This window comes from Lissotriton helveticus, chromosome 1_1, assembly GCF_964261635.1.
Source record: "Lissotriton helveticus chromosome 1_1, aLisHel1.1, whole genome shotgun sequence".
Lineage (NCBI taxonomy): Eukaryota > Metazoa > Chordata > Amphibia > Caudata > Salamandridae > Lissotriton > Lissotriton helveticus.
In genome coordinates, this window is record NC_136057.1 from 847,822,985 (window position 1) to 847,840,697 (window position 17,713).

Sequence of the window (17,713 nt, forward strand, 5' to 3'; positions counted from 1 at the left end):
ACTTTCATTCCTATGGGCCTCCTGCCCATGGAAATGAATGGGTAATTTGCGATTAGCAATTTGCTAATCGCAAATTAGGAATGCTAAGGAATCGCTATTGAAAAGCGATTTTGTACATACATACCGTTTTGCGAATTCCAAATAGCGATTCCTTAAAATTCGCTATTTGGAATTCGCTAAACGGAAGTATGATACATATGGCCCTAAATATGATACTCAATACCAGGCTTTATAATAAAGACTGACAAGCATTTTAATCAAACCAAAACGTTATTTAAAGATTTAAATGATTACAGAAAGCAAACAGATGTCTCAGATCAGTCAAATAGTCATTTAAATCAAATAATAGCATGATGCCCAGAACAAAATGCAAATGGAAAATATAATTCAGCTCAAATAAAACGAGTCATAAATCAGAGGTCAGACTAATGTAGAGTCGTCTCCTAAAGCTCAAGGCAGAGTGAGCCCAACACCCTCAGGAATGGGCTTCTTTTATAATGCAAAATACAATCAAACTCATAGATTAATACATTTATATTAAAATTGTTAGAAATTAGTTTTCTGGTTGGCAGAGGTTTGTACCCTGTCCAAGTAAGAGCCACAATCCTAGTCAGGGTAAGTAAGATACACACTAAATGTTAGCCTGTGCTCAACCTCTGGTAGATTGGCACAGAGCAGGCAGGCTAAACTTAAGAGGCAATGTGTAAAGTATTTTTGGAAGGCCAGGGTCAACAGCGAACTCCAGTGGCCGCACCTCTTAGTTACTTTCCCGTTGTTAATAATGATGAAGTCATAATTTGGTGTGCACAAACTGCTACTGCACCTGCTTTTGAAAGATGCAAACTGCAAAGCAGATATATAGCAATTGTGAACAAATGGAGTGGTGCACTACCCCCAATCAACTGTTTCAGTAACAACGAATGGTCTCTTTTCTTTTTTGAAAATTTTTCTTTATTAGGTAATCCAACAAATAGGTGCAATAAGCCTCAGCCAACGCGTTTCGTTCAAAAGGACTGAACTTCGTCAGGGCGTTTGTTTGTATCAAAAGTTTGCGTGGAAATACGAAGTAGAAATAGTCTCCTTGTAGGACTGGACCATGTCCGAGTAGCGGGGAGGTCACATATATAATGGCAACTCCAAGGCAAGAAAGAGCCTCCTTAATAAGGGCCCAAGTGATGCGTCTGGAGCCGTAAGCGACCTGTGCTCGTTCCTCGTACCGCCTCAAAGTATTTTTGCACCACACAATGACAAGACAATGAAAACCCCTCAAAAAGGCTCCACACAAGGTTAGAAAAATAGATTATAATGTTAGAAATAAATCAAGACCAAAATGACAAAAATCCAATATGTAGGAGTCGTGAAATGAATTTTGAAAGATTAAAGGCAGAAATAGTGCTGAGAGGTAATAAGCACCTAGTCAGGACAAAGTCAAGAGTTCAGGACGCCCACGATGAAGCACAGGCCACTTACAGAACACAGGCAGAGTCTCCTGAGCAAAGTACCTTAAACCTTGTTGCAGCACGATATGGGTCAATGATTCCTACACAATGGAGGTGTTGCAATGGATTTCTCCACGCAGCTGTGAAGATGTCTTGGGTCAGTTGAGCGAAGCGCAGGTTCTGAGTGCAGTTGTTCTGAAGGCGATGCACTGGGTAAATCCATGCTGGAGGGAATAAAGAATGTAGGTGTTCTTCTCAAATAGGACATGCAAAACATAAAAGTACATGGCCTACCTTTTACTTACACAGCACACTTCCCTATGGGCTACCTAAGGCCTACCTTAATGGTGACTTCGGTGTAATAAAAGGCAGGTTTAAGGCTTAGCCAAGGGTTTTAAAATGCCATGTTGAAGTGGCAGTAAAACTGCACACACAGGCTCAGCAGTATCAGGCCCGAGACGTGTTTGAAAGGGCTACTTGTGTGGGTGGCACAACCAGTGCTGCTGGCCAACTAGTAGCATTTAATTTCCAGGCCCTGGGTATATGGTATACCACTTTACAAGGGACTTAGGAGTAAATTGTATATGCCAATTTTGTATGCACTAATGTTACCATGTTTAGGGGAGAAACAAATGCACTTTAGACCTGGTCAGCAGTAGTAAAGTACTCAGAGTCCTCAGGCCAACAAAAAGAATCACCAAAAAGAGGAGGTACGCAGGCAAAATGTTTTGGGGAAGACCACCCTAAGGCTGATAGGTCTAGCAAAAATCATACAGATTGCACCAATCAGGTTAAAGAAAGAACTAACAAGTTTCTGAAATCACATTATTCAGCACTATCCCACAGATTCACACAATGCAGTTCCCATACCTGGTGCTTTTCAGGCATCTACAACAGTTATTACAAACAGACAGAAATAGAAAGAACACTGTGTGCTGAAAGATGGCTACGAGCAAAGTTGTCATTTTGAATTTGAGGCCTCCATTGACTAATGTTAGTATACGCGCAATTCGCTCAATGTTATATCTTTATTTCAATTAAATGTACATTATTTTGTGGTGTTAATGATACTTATGCATACAACTATAAAACTCTACATCAACACTCTTTAAACCAGTTTCCTCTATTTTCAGCTTCCTCCAACTCCTTCATTTACCATACATTTTGGATCTGATGTCTTCTAGCTTATAATTAGGCTGTATGGAAATCGGTTAAAACCGACTGTGCCCGACGGTGCTCCGGGGGCTTCTCCTCTCGAGGATCGAGTGCTAGATGGTCACATCCCGGAAAAGACTACCTCCTTAATATATAAGAAGCTGATAAATAATATGGATGACCCGTTGGAACGTGTTAGAGCATCGTGGGGGGCAGATGGATTGGAATTAGACAATGAGGACTGGGTAGAGGCAGTCTCCTCCCCTAAAGTGGTTGCAGTTCAGATGAGGCTCAGATGGTGCAACTTAAGATCTTACATAGGTCATATATCACAGAGCCTAGACTAGCACACATGGGGCGTGCGGTGAGCGGAGAATGTAGAAGAGGTTGTGGAGAACTTGGCACTTTTATGCATATCCTTTGGCACTGTGAGGGGGTGCAGAACTTCTGGGCAAAGATACACGATGAGATGAAAGAAGTACTGAGAGAAGAGATACAATTGGAGGCCCGAAGATGTATAATAAATATATGGAAACCCGCGGATTTGAACAGGTATCTGAAACAGTGGGTAACGCTGGCATGTATGGTGGCGAAGCGGAATATAGCTCAGTTGTGGGGAGCCAGCCAGCCACCCCGGATTACTAAATGGGTTGAAGATTTAGATTGGTGTATGTTCAGAGCAGTGTACGTGGCCAGGGGTTGTCCGGAGAAGTGAGGAAAGATATGGGGGGCTTGGAATAGTCATCGTGGTGAACTGTGCACACCCCCGATGCGGTAAACAGAAGCAGAAGCACAGGTACCCCCGTGATCCCAAATGTTATGCATATTGTAATACATGATTTTGTACGAATGGCAAATTGAACCTCATAATGATGACAATTCTTGTTCACCTGATGCTATTGTTTGTATTGTTTCCTTTGTTTTTCAATAAAAAGAGTTTTTTTTTTTTTAAATGACTGTGCCCGACAGTACCCTACCGGATGAAAATCCACTGACCCGGTTTAAACCGAGCGTCACTGATTTTTTTAGTTGTTGCGCTTTTTGCCCACTTGATGGAGCCAAAGCATTACAAACCATTGGCCTGCCTGTGGTGGCCTGGAGCGGTGTCAGGGGAAACTGCTTCTGCACATGGGGAGTCGAGGTGTGAATGGCCTAAGGGCCAGAGCAACACCAGGCCCCCTGCCTGGCTCAAGTGGGCGAGAGGAGCTGTTGTGGTCTGCCGTCTGTCTGACTGCGGCCGCACCCGAGTACTTCACAGGTTTTTAAAGAGACCATTTACTTAACGAGTAGATAAATTGTTTTCTTTCTAAAGCTAAGAAAATGTGCAGGGAATGATGACGTGCCCGCCGAACCACAGCCGGGTCATGGATGAAGGACTTTTCATTTAAAGAACTTAAAGAAAGGCACTACTATCCAGCCCGTCAGCCGAAGTACCGTCATACCCGGCCGAACCCATCAACAGAAGCAAACATTGCTTGCAAACACAAAATGGTGAGCAGAACCACATCGAAAACTCAGCAATAGGTGACAAGAGAAAGTTTTCTCCATTAAAGATTCACTTTTTACTTTCTTCACGTGAAACTCAATTCAGAAGACCAAAGTGTAATAACAGCTACCTTCCTGACTAAGGTGAGATCGCGCATTGTAGGCGCCCAAATTGCACTATTTGCAGGAAGCAGCTCATGACCCATCAGCAAACGGCTGGTGTTAAATCCTCTGCTGTACATTCAAAAGGACAGTAGGAAACACAACCAATCAGGATTAGCGCACCACAAAACTAGGCTACTTCTAATTGGACACCAACGTTGGTTTGTGGGTAGAGCCTTTAAAAAAAAAATTGCTCGCCACATGAAAGACAGAGTAATTCTTGAGGCGTTAGGTGTTTAAGGACCTTGTTAGCTCCCCGAATTGTGTTCATTTATAAAATGTGTTGCTCTTCAAGCTACCTCAGAACCCCACGAGGTGGAATACAGGCTTTATTTTTTCCGGCAACATCTCACTGCTCCTCAAAAAAGTTGCATGGGCAGTTATTTGCAAGTGCTTAAGATGGTAACTTAAAGAAAACTACAGCTGCCAGGCATCATTAATGGAAACAGACGATGAACTTCTTCATTGGAAGTGTCGTCTCTGCTACATGTATACTGTAGCTACAGAAACCATGTTGGGTCATCATGATCTGCACCAAAACTGCCCATTTTGTCCACCTTCCTGCAGTGCAATTGTTGTGATATTTAGCAGGGTGCTTAGCTTTGCTAGATGAGTACCAGGGAGAAAAAACACCTTGGAATGCATATTGTTTTGGACCTGGCCGCAGATCTAGCCTTCTTCCAATCTATAGACTTTGGGTACAAAATCGATATGATGAAAATTATTATATTTGTTCGATTTTAGTCTGTTTTCCATTTTACATTCCCGGAACACACAGGACAGTATGGTACTGTAGTCTATAATTTGGCATCATGTGAAAAAACTTTGTATGAATTACCTAGAGCCCCTTTCACATCATTATGATGATGTAAGAATTAGTTTGGGGGAATTTATAGTGTTCTTGTATGGTGATACAAGTGATCCTTTGCAGGAATCCCTAGAGGGTTTGTATCATGATGCAAATTATCCTTCAATGGAATAACTAGAGTATGTGTAAGATGATGGAACTGTTCCTTTGTTGCCATTTCTAGGGTGCTTGCTTGATGTGTAAGTGATCCTTTGCTAGAATCAGTCAGGGTATGTACATTTTGAACATTTATGGTATTGCCTGGGTTTTCCTGTATGAAGGCCACATTGCTCCACAAGTGACTAAGAATCATAAGCAGGCCAGGGGCAAATGAGGGAATGTTGCCATTCTTATTTTTAAAAAAGGGTCCCAGAAATGTACATCTTCCAAATGCAACAGCTAAATTGGATGTTTAATTTCGGACATAGAGCTGGATATAAACTTGTCTCGTGCCAGGTCGTCTTGGCCAGGTAGAGGATGGCTTAAGTGATTTCGACGGGGGACAGACCTGTGCTTGGACACCTGTTTGGTTGGATCACAATCACTGGGGCTTTAAGTTAGGGGATCCGGATACTAGCTCCTCTAATGTGTTTTAATGATGGAGAAGCACACTAATGCTATGATCATCATCTTTCATCCTGCTGAGAAAAAGGAACATCCTTGCTGACCGATGAGAGTTACCAGTTCCTGCCCATCGTCCAAACCTCCATCCATGTTTCGAATGAACATTACTTGTGTGCCCTGATCACATGTAGATCATTGGTGTGTTTTTGTGTTCTGTTCATCTAGCACCTGTGATGGGGAGAGCATTGGAGTGCAGTGAGTTGGTTGTTCCGTATGTGGTGAAAGTGATGGCCCATTTGGACTGTACCAAAGAAAATGTGCTGGCCGTATCTGCCTGACAGTGTGACTGGCACCTTCAGCCCAGGGGAGCAAGACTTCATGGTATATCTCTTTTGCCTTTTATTTAAAAAATAATAATAATTGTAGTTAACATAAATAAAGACCGGTACATTTCTACTGCCACATTCCCTAAAGAAAACCTTATTTAAAAAATTAATTGCAATGCTCGATTACAGCACCATTTCAATCAATTAAAACCTGGGCCAACTAGAGACTTTACATGATTGAATACACAGTTACAGCTAGGTGCTGTTGCTCAGAGCAATAGAGAGCCATTAAAGTTTCTAATATAGTTCTTATGCTCTAAAGGTGACTGCACCAGCCTTCAATCACCAATCACCAAGTCAATATGGGCAGAGGTAATATCTTGAAAGTGAATGGGAATATGCAGGCTGTAGGAAATGGGAACGTAAGTGTCCGACCGCGAGAACGAAGAAATATTAATGTGACCCAAGCCATAATAATAACGTATTGACATGTATACTGTATGACCACGTACAGATGGTAGATTTAGAAAAGCGAGATTCAATAATATCACATCGTCCGGTTTTATGTCGATGGTCACACATAGCAGCACCTGCTGAAAACATGCGCCTCACCGGTGTTCAAGGAAGGTGCTACTTCCATGCAGATCTGACTTTCATTTTTACTTTCCCTGTTTTCAAAGTATAGGGAGTCCAATTCTATATGCACAACACAGTCAAGTCTCATACGCACAGCACATCCATTCCTGGGGTGGGATCTCTCTGGGGGACTAGCACCTACGCACACTGGGCTCATGAGCGAATCTCTCTTCCAAATATCAATTCACTTTAATACCCATACAAATGGTAGCTTGTTTTATGTGGCAAGTCATACCGCACTTCTGCAGTTTCTAAGTGAAGTACACTTGTATTTCAGACACCTCGCAGTCGCAATAGACCTCACGCTCCATTCACGTTAGAAGCCACTGCAGTATTATATAGTGGGAACTCGACCCAAAGGTATTGGAGCTATATGTGAGCTGGGGGGGGGGACCCATATTTAGATATTGGCTCCTATGGCAGAGGCGGCCAATGGTACCCATGCGTAAACAACGCAGAAAATGCAATATATGCGTAGTCAGCCATTCCTTCGAAAGACACCAAATGAAGTGCCAAACTGCGCTTTGCGCACACAACACGTGTGAGGGCGCTATATCGATGATACAATGCAATGCAACACTCTCTGAGCAGGAGAGGGGTAGCGACTCTGTAACACAGACTGTAACTTCCAACTGGCTGAGTGACCAATTCACGCTTTCATTTAAAACAAGCATTTGCAATGCAATAGGTCTCGCATTTACGCGAGTTTGAGCTATTTACATTGCAAATAACAAGGCCTTTTATTTTTGTTTTGTTTTTAAAACATAAATAAAAGGGTTTGTCATTTACAATGGCAATAGCTTAAACTCACATAAATGGGAGATCTATTGCATTACAAATGTTTGTTAAATCTGAGCTGCAGAATCAAAGGACAATGGAAAGTATTTCATGACTACATTAAGCGTCTGAAATGTAGAGCAGTATACAATTTCTGAAGAAACATGGAAAAAGCAATAATAAATGTTCCATAAACACCTGTAAAACACTGTTTCAGTTGTTATTTATGAAAATGAGTAACCACTGAAAAGCACTGCTTTTTTGAGGTATTGAAATCACTGGAAAACACTGAAAAACACCAACAGAATTTCCCAAAATAGAAACTTAAAACAGGAAAGCCTATAATATTCCTGTTTTCTTTTTCTTCTGCTTGTTGCTGACAGCTTCATCGTACACCCAAAATCTGACCCTCCCTTTAATGAAAGGCATCTAACACTCATTACGCAAATTAAAATAATTTCTATAGGGTTAATATAATAATAAGATTCCTTCTCCTATATTTCCAAACCACTCACCAATCCTTAAGAACCGATTCCCAATCGCACTGAACACTGAGCTAACTCCCTTTTATGCACCTGATTCTTCAAGAAACTTCACCTCATGCAATGTTAGTGATGCTTGAAATATAACTGTTAATTTGATTACTATTATCAGGTACATACATTCAACAATGTTGTACACACAACATGCGGCAGATTCCAGCTTCCTCAGATTAATAACAACAGAAGGAATCATAGCATCGAATATATATATCCTAATACCTTATCAAAGCTATGTTTGCTTCTTTTTCGTTTTGTCATCCCTCTTACTAAATTCATTCACGTGATTGATGCGTGTAAAACGAAGTTTAGTAGCACAACTCACTCAATTACGGGGGAGTTTAAAATAGCCTGTTCTATCATACACATAATATATCTAATTCATAATGGGTTCTCGTCCAGTGAAAATCCTATTGTTTGCCATGTAATATTCTTCACAGACACTCAAACCCACTACTTTTGCCATTGTGTTCTGTTTCCTTTCACGTACTATACACATTTACCTCTTTCATAACTGGTCAAGACTGAGACTTGGGATAACCTTTGCATTTCCAACCTTCTCTTCTTCCTTTTCTAACTAAACTTCTCTCCAGCAACTTTCCACTGAATGTCGCCTTCCGTTCATTGAGCTCTTCCATGACCTCATTCTCACCTCTATTTAATCTGCATATAAATTGATTAACAACATTGTTAGTTTGATAAGTTTGTGTAAGGTATGCGATGTATCTAGACATAGTCCCATGCTTTTGCTTCTATAACAAGAATGAAATACTCTAACAATAAGCATCTTCTCCAAAGAAACATCATAATTTGAAAGATATAATTCTATAAAATCATGTTGATAGAATAGACATATAAAGACAGTGCATGTCAAGAGACAGTTAAGGGGAAGGTGATGGTATGGCACCCCCTCAACAGCAGATGCAAGCAAAAATGTGCAAAAATAAAAATCACATCCTTCCATGAATTTCAAATATTCATCTAGCAATCTAAAAATATAACATTTTCTGTAAAATGACCTACCGAGTTATCTCTGTGCAACGACACGGTATCTAACTTCTTTCATCCATTGTGGTCTTGTTAATTTTTTTTAAGGCATGCCCAACTGAAGTGCTAAATCCCATTAGTAAGTCAACTATGAATATTAATACCATCACCACCACCAAACTGTAATAGTAAAATTTTGCAACACATGTTCTTGCTGTGTTTTTCCGACAAAAAATGTATAATAACAATTACAAAATAAAATCAAAACCTGATAACTAAAATTTAAGGTGCCTAAACCAACACAACTTTTGTTCCTTTAAAAGTTCAGATGTCATTTAGTTCATAAGTCAATGTTCGAGGAACCTAAAATATTCAACTGGATACCTAAAGGAAACCCTAGTTATTAAATTGGATACCTAGGGTACAACACAAAACAGTTTCTGACTTCAAGATTTCAGTTTGAATCTTGGTTCAATATTCCATGAGGAAATTATTCACAGGTGATTGTTTTAGCTTTTAATCAGTTCATATTTATGGACGTTCTTCAAAAATGAAATGAAAGTCTATCAAATCGATGGTTTCTTCATCTGAATGTTCTGATTGTTGGACATCAACTAGATATGGCCATTCAGGAGATGCATACTTTCTATTACGCACTCTTAATCTCTGACCTTTTGACCTTTGGTTGATCACTATCACTGTTGCCTTGCTCTTCCTGCTCTGTTTCCTCTTCTAGTGCCTATGTTCTGTACACTTTTTTCAATATTCTCTTCCTTCTTCCATGTGATACACTCTTCCAACCGACGGGCTTACGACAGGCTCTGATTCTCAGTGCTCACTTCCTTCTTTATATTCATTCTCAACCACTGCTGGTGACCTTACTTCATTTGCCACAAGTTGAGGACTGTTTTTGATTTAATCATCTTCTCCCCTCAGCAGACAAAGACTTGTCAAGGGATCAGGAGATAGGAATCTTTAATCTCAATCTCTGCTTCTCTCCATGGATTTGAGACTTTTAAATATCCTCACCTTGATCTTGACCCTGTAGCTCTAGAACTTAATCGGTCAGGACTTGCTGACAGTCATACAGGCTTAAGTTGTGCTTCATCTTCTTCAGAGCCCTCACTCTGAGATGGGGGTTAATTTCCGTGAATCAGTGGCTGTTGTCACCACTTCTTCATCAGCTCGTTTCACCCTCTTTGAGTGCGACGGTTAAATCCACTGTGGTAATCTGGCACATTTCACAGCAGTGTTGGTCACAACGATCATCCGACGCAGCCCCTTCCAACAAGGCTCCAAATAGGTCTTAAAAACGTGCCTTTTAACCAAAATCCAGTCTCCTGGATTGAGGTTGTGGCACTGCTCCTGCACCACTAGTGGTACTGCCAAGTCGACCTGATGAGAGATAAAACGTACCACATCAACCAGTCTTTAGCAATTCTCAAGAACAATATTGTCTGTGATATTTATGAGTGCAGTTGCAGGGACAGAAGGGATTCTCATGGCTCTCCTCATCAAAACTTACTGGGGGAGAGTCAAGGTATTTTACGAGGTGTACTTCTGAGGTTCAATAAGATAAGTGGGAGTGCATTGGGTCACTTGAGTGAAGTGGAGGCGCAGCCCTTTGCAATTCTGGGTTTTAATGTACTGTTACTTGCTCTAAACCTCATGATGATTCTGGTCTTTAACTACATTGGAATCTCTGGTCAATTCTCAGGTCTGTACAGAGTAGATTCATGATATTATTCTTAAGATGGGCCCCACGATCCATTAAACTGATAGTATGTAATGCATTGCTGATACAAACGTTCAGCTCTGGACCAGAAATAGGTGTCAAACCAATATTTTTGAAATGTGAGACTCATCCCATACATCCCAATATGAGTAAGACCATTGAATTGTTGGACCATTGCATGCAACAGAAAATTGGGCTAGCACCTGCCTGTTATCATTTGAAACCTAATTGTCACTTGCATCTTTGATGCATCCTGTCTCACCCACTTCTAATTTCTCCTTCTCTGTTTTTTTGCTTTAGAGTTCTCTGAGCTCAACGAATGTCTGAACTGTGTCGAGAACATACTGGTCACATTGTCACTGTCAGTTTTACAGGATTAATCTAGATGAAATGAGCTGGAATTAAGAGCACAATAATTTACCACCTGATCAGCGTATTGATTGCCCAACGTGACCAGGTCATTGCCACTCTTGTGTGCAGCGCATTTCACAAAATACATTTCTCTAGGTAAGTGCAATGTTCCAAGACGATTTCGTATATGCTCCCCATTATGCATAAGAGAACCAGAGGAAGTCATAAGACGTGTTTGTGACCGTAACTGTCCGAAATCATGGACCATGCCAAAACCGTACTGGCTGTCAGTGTAGAGTGTAACACTCAAATCATTAGCCATAGAGTATGCTCTTGTTAAGGTGAGCAATTCAGCTATTTGGGATGATGTTACACTGCTCAAGTAGGATGCTTCAGCAATGCCAGATGTGGTCACAACTGAATATGCTGCTCTCGATGTTCAATAAGAGGCTTTCAGACAAGATCCATAATCAAATAATGTAAAATCTGCCAATTTAAGTGGTACATCCAGTATGTCTGGTCTTGATTTGGTGCAGGATTCTGTGAAACCCACAAAGTCATTGTCAATATTATCCTCATCATCATCATGGAAAAAGTATTGCAGGATTCAGAACATTACAGCTTTTGGTGGAAATATTTTCAGCTGCCAAGATTATTTCAAGCTTTGTCAAACGTTGTCATGTGCTGAGTTTGAGAACGAGTAAGTACAATTTCAACCGAGTGAGGAACCATCACAATAAAAGTGTAACCCATCACAATCCCCTCACTCTGCTGGAAGCCAACACAGACCGCTGTGACAGATTTGAGGCAACCAGGAAGTGCTACACAACAGGATCCAGTGTGGCAGGGGAAGCAGAGGACCGGGGTAGGTGTGATGATCGGCACTCGGGAACCCTGAGCACGCCTGAGCGCTGCACCTCTGCCCCATCCCAGGGGGAACCACCACTACCAGTCTTAGGTTGGACAGCCAACCCAGAGACAAGTAGATATCACTTATAGCGCACCTTTATCAACACAATTGTGGGGTAGGAAGAGTCACCCATTATTTCTGTCTTGAAGAAGCACCACAGAGCCTTCTGACCACTAGGGGCGTGAAACATATTGACTAGAGTTTGAACCTAACTAGGGTACGAATGTCAAGCTACTAGGGTACTTTATGACCCTATTAGTAGCATCTAACCGATCAAGGTTTTTTAATCTGACAGGGGAGTCAAGTAATTAAAGGTTTTTAGCGATATCTCTAATCAGTTTTATCTCATATCCTAAAACACTTAACACCACCCCACTCTTTCTTGCACTCATCATATGGCAATCGGAACAAAAGATCTCTGCCAAAGTGACCCTTCAGGGGACCCGGAGTGCAGTGCAGCACCGGTCCAACAAGGAGCAACAGCCCTCGGAATGTGTGAGGGCAACATTATACAGTCTTGTTGACTGTCACTCTATATGTGCCCAATCTTTGTTTAAACTGTTCAATCTGGCTATATCTCTCCTTTCTCCCTACTAGGAACAGTGACCCCAGTTGTTGTTGGTGACCGCTCAGCCCTCCACAGGGCTTGGTCGCCCCACTCACTGCTGCCGCTCCTGCCTGCCTTTGCCGCCTCCTGCCTGCAGATTCCTTCGCTCGCTGCCCGCTGCTCCTGGGAATTTCCGGTGCTCCTGGGAATTTCCCGCTGCCCGCTGCTTCTTGGAATTTCCCGCCGCTGCCTCCCTGCGGCCTCGCCCCCCTGTGATTCCATTCGCCGCCCCGCTCCCGCCACCCAGCTGCTCCTCCCTCCCGGCTCCTTACTTATGACGCCCCCGCTGCACCTGCAAGTTCACCTGCCTACGAACCTGCCCCGCACCCGCCAAGACAAACACCAGCAGCAACCACCTCAAGTGCATCCTGATCAACACCCGCTCCGTCCACAGACACACCGTGGAACTCTGGAACCTCCTTGACGCTACATCACCGGACGTCGCCTTCCTCACGGAAACCTGGATGAACGCCTCCTCTGCACCCGACATCGCCATCGCCATCCCGGACGGGTACAAGATCATCAGGAGGGACCGCATCAACCAGACCGGAGGTGGCATCGCCATCGTCCACAGGAACACCATCCGCATCACGACCGACGCCAACGACTCCTTCGCCGCAGCCGAACATCTCCACTTCCAGATTCACACCGACCCTAAGATGACCCTCAGAGGCACCCTCGTCTACAGACCCCCGGGACCACGCACACAATTCAGCGAAGACATCACAGACTTCATCAGCCCGCACGCCCTCCCCTCCACTGACTACATCCTCCTCGGGGACCTCAACTTCCACCTGGAGAACAACAAGGACCGCAACACCACCGCCCTGCTGGAAAACCTCGCCAACCTCGGACTCAAGCAACTGGTCAACACCCCCACCCACTACGCCGGCCACACGCTGGATCCCGTCTTCTCTTCCAGCAAGTACATCACCTTCAGCCACGCCACCGGACTCCACTGGACCGACCACAGCTGCGTCCACTTCAGCTTCAAAAGATCCACAACCCACCACCACCCGCAACAGGTACCTCACAGGAATTGGAGCAAGATCACCGCAGACCAGCTCACCACCTCCCTCAGCCAGAGCCCACCCGCCAACACAACGGACCCCAACGAAGCAGCCCGCAACTTCACACAGTGGCTGACCGCCTGCGCCGACGACCTCGCGCCACTAAAGAACCCTCCCAGCAGACCCAGAAGCAAGAAGGCATCCTGGTTCACCGACGACCTCAAGGACTCCAAGAAGACCTGCCGCACCCTCGAGAAAGCCTGGCTCCTCGACCGGACCACCGACAACATGACCGCCCTCAAACACGCTACCCGCAAGCACCACCTGCTCATCCGCACCACCAAGAAGAAATCCCTGAAGGAACGACTGGACAACAACGCCCACGACAGCAAAGAGCTCTTCACTATCGTCAAGGAGTTCTCCAACCCCCAGCACCGGCGCCAACGACATCACTCCGTCACAAGACCTCTGCGACTCCCTCGCCTCGTTCTTCCACCGCAAGATCGCCGACATCCACAACAGCTTCGGCGCCCCACCCACGCACCCAACCGTCAAACCAACGCCCCCCACCGCCACCCTTCGCACCTGGACCACAGTGACCACCGAAGACACAGCCCGCACGATGAACACCATCCACTCCGGATCACCGACCGACCCCTGCCCACACCACGTCTTCAACAAGGCCGACTCCACCATCGCACCCCAACTCCGGAACATCATCAACGCCTCCTTCAACACCGCCACCTTCCCGGAGAGCTGGAAGCACGCCGAGATCAGCGCCCTCCTGAAGAAACCTACTGCGGACCCCACCGATCTCAAAAACTTCCGCCCCATCTCGCGCCTCCCTTTTCCTGCTAAAGTCATCGAGAAGATCGTCAACAGACAGCTGACCGCCTTCCTCGAGACGAACGGATCCCTCGACCCCTCGCAGTCCGGCTTCAGAGCCAACCACAGCACCGAGACCGCCCTCATCGCAGCCACCGACGACATCCGGACCCTGCTCGACAAGGGGGAAACAGTGGCCCTCATCCTCGTGGACCTCTCCGCTGCGTTCGACACGGTCTGCCACCACACCCTAGTCCAGTGCCTCAGCAACATCGGTCTCCAAGAGAAGGCACTGGAGTGGATCATCTCGTTCCTCGCCGGAAGAACACAAAGAGTCCGCCTCCCACCGTTTCGCTCCGAGGCCACCGAAGTCATCTGCGGCGTCCCGCAAGGATCTTCACTCAGCCCCACCCTCTTCAACATCTACATGAAACCTCTCGCAGCCATCGCACGCCAGCACAACCTCAACATCATCTCTTACGCCGACGACACCCAGCTGATCCTCTCCCTCACCAGAGACCCCGACACCGCCAGAACCTGCCAACACGAAGGGATGAAAGACGTCGCCGAGTGGATGAAGGACAGCCCCCTGAAACTGAACTCGGACAAGACGGAAGTCCTCATCCTGGGATCTTCGCCCTCCGCCTGGGACGACTCCTGGTGGCCCCCAGCCCTGGGCACCGCACCCAAGCCAACCGACCACGCACGCAACCTGGGCTTCATCCTGGACCCCTCCCTCTCGATGACCAGACAAGTCAACGCCGTCTCCTCATCGTGCTTCAACACCCTGCGTATGCTTCGCAAGATCTTCCGCTGGATCCCGACCGAGACCAGGAAGACTGTCACCCAGGCACTCGTCACCAGCCGACTGGACTACGGAAACGCCCTCTACGCCGGAACCACAGCCAAGCTACAGAAAAGACTCCAGCGCATCCAGAACGCCTCCGCCCGACTCATCCTGGATGTCCCCCGACGCAGCCACATCTCCAGCCACCTGAGGAACCTGCACTGGCTCCCCGTCGACAAGAGGATCACGTTCCGGCTCCTCACCCACGCACACAAGTCTCTCCACGACCTGGGCCCCAAGTACCTCAACGACCGCCTGACCTTCTACACGCCCACCCGCCAGCTACGGTCCACCAGCCTCGCCCTTGCAGCCGTACCACGCATCCGAAGAGCCACCGCCGGAGGAAGATCCTTCTCTTACCTGGCTGCCAAGACTTGGAACTCCCTCCCCATCCACCTTCGGCTGACCCAGGACCATCTCGCCTTCAGGAAACAACTCAAGACCTGGCTGTTCGAGCAGTAGCATAACCCTCCCCCCAAGTGCCTTGAGACCCTCCCGGGTGAGTAGTGCGCTATACAAATGGCATGATTGATTGATTGATTGATTGTTGTGTTTTGCTGAAAAGTAAGCCACAAGCAGTTTCACTTCTTTGTAGGTCTGTGCCTACATCAAACCAAAATTTAACAAAAAAATTAAAAGGCAAAAAGAAACTGACTGATTTGTGATTTGTGTGTTTGAGATGCTTGCAACCTGGATTTTTTTCCTAAAGGGATAGGATTGGAACTTCCAACAGACGAACATTGAAGCAAGTAGCACCTGTATTGATCAAAAATGATGCTGGGTTGGTCCAACGTGTATTGCCATTAAAAAACTATTGAGAGGCGGATAAAACGGGGTGATTGCCTTGCCTGATAAACAAAAATACTATTGGGCGGGACAGCTCAATATTGTTAATCACTAAGTTCACCTTCCTCCAGAGGAACCAGCCTACCATATGGACAAACAGGTCCTATAACCGGGAGGACACCGTAGAGCCATCTGTGGCAGACCACGCTGCAAGTCTTTCCCATATCGGAAAGCAGTCACACTCACCCTTTGGCACATGGCGCTGAATGCACTGGGTTGGTGCAACAGAATTACACAAGCCACCCTCCAATGGGACATTGCAAAACTGGGCACAATAGGAACACACTCAGGTTTTAACAAAAAATTGAATCTAATTGGCCTTTCCAAGGTGGAAGACCTTTGGACACGGGAAGGTGTGATCCCGTTAGCTGAACGGCAAAGTGAGTTTCATCTAGTGCCTACTGAAACATATCCTTACTTACAAATTCGACATGCACTGCAGAAGGTGTTGCCGCGGGGGGAAGAGCTCCCTGAATCATTGCCACCAGAAGATAGATTGTTAACTGAGTATATGCCCTGCAAGGCAATCTCCCTCACTTATCAAAAGTTAATTAATAACTCTCTTTACACTCTACTACACCTACGCAAACACTGGTAGAAAGATCCTGGAGGCCTGGAGGACGAAGGGTGGCTTGAAGCACTGGCGTCCCCCCGAGAGGTCACCATAAGATCAAGATTTTGCTTAGTGCAGCACAGATCCTAATATGCATGCACAACCATGGTAAAGATTGGAAGGGCGACATCCGCATTATGCCACAGAAATTCTGGTCACATAGGTAGATTTTTTTAAATGCTTTAGGATTGACCAACCATAAGCAATATTGGGAATCAGTGGTTAATTGTTTGAATGATGTCTCTGGGGGGAACATAGGTGCTTCCGCAAAATGGTGCCTTTTAAATATCTAGGATGCCACTGACCTCACCTGCATGGATTTTATGGATGACATTGGGATTGATGATAGTTCAGCATAACATAGCGCGTCTATGGAGGGCAGGCTAGACAACATTTGGAGGACTGAAGGCGAAACATGGACTGGTGCATGCTGGCAGAGAGGGTGGTCTATGAGAGCAGGAGCTGCCCAAATAAATGGACCAAGATATGGGTAAAGTGGAATACTCACTGGGGAGAAAGTGGGACTCCACTGGAAATACCGGTGGTGATGTAATGGGCTCGGATCATCCAAGACTCGAGACGGTTTTGTGAGGCATGGAAGTGGAGGGAAGAGGGGGCTGTGGAGTCCTAATGGTTGGAGGGAAACTGATCTTGTCTGACAATGTCTCTGTGCTACAGTGCTTTCCAACTTGCGTTTCTGTGTATTTGTTTGCCCTAAATCCAAAAAAAGCTATATAAAGAAAAACGGAGACTGGGTGGCCATTCACTTCACTTTCTACATATGGGTCATTCTCGTCTACCTCCAAGACTGGAACATGCATACAATTCTCCTCCCCCTCAAACACTGTCATTGCGATTTGTTAAGGCCAAGACTAATGGGACTTTCCAAAGCAGCAAGAAACTGGGAAAAACTTCCATTAGTTATTAAAGGGTCTGCTGAAATCTAGGACCATGTTGAAAATTAAATCCCTCAGTTTGCACATTTTGATTCCTTATTTGTGGCTTGTCGCATTTTTGCATTGCATGGTCTCTGATTCTGCATGTTTTCATAG

At 45.1% G+C, this 17,713-nt stretch overlaps 1 long non-coding RNA gene across 1 annotated transcript in view; it reads right to left on the reverse strand.

Annotated features, from left to right (window-relative positions):
* Positions 1–980: 980 nt before the first annotated feature.
* LOC144818027 (uncharacterized) overlaps positions 981–17,713 on the reverse strand; it is a 79,435-nt gene continuing 62,702 nt past the window's right edge. The window contains exons 2-3 of the long non-coding RNA XR_013607018.1: positions 8,434–8,593; positions 981–1,663 (exon numbers count right to left, since the gene is read on the reverse strand). This is a non-coding gene — a long non-coding RNA (uncharacterized LOC144818027). The remainder of the gene's footprint in view (positions 1,664–8,433; positions 8,594–17,713) is intronic.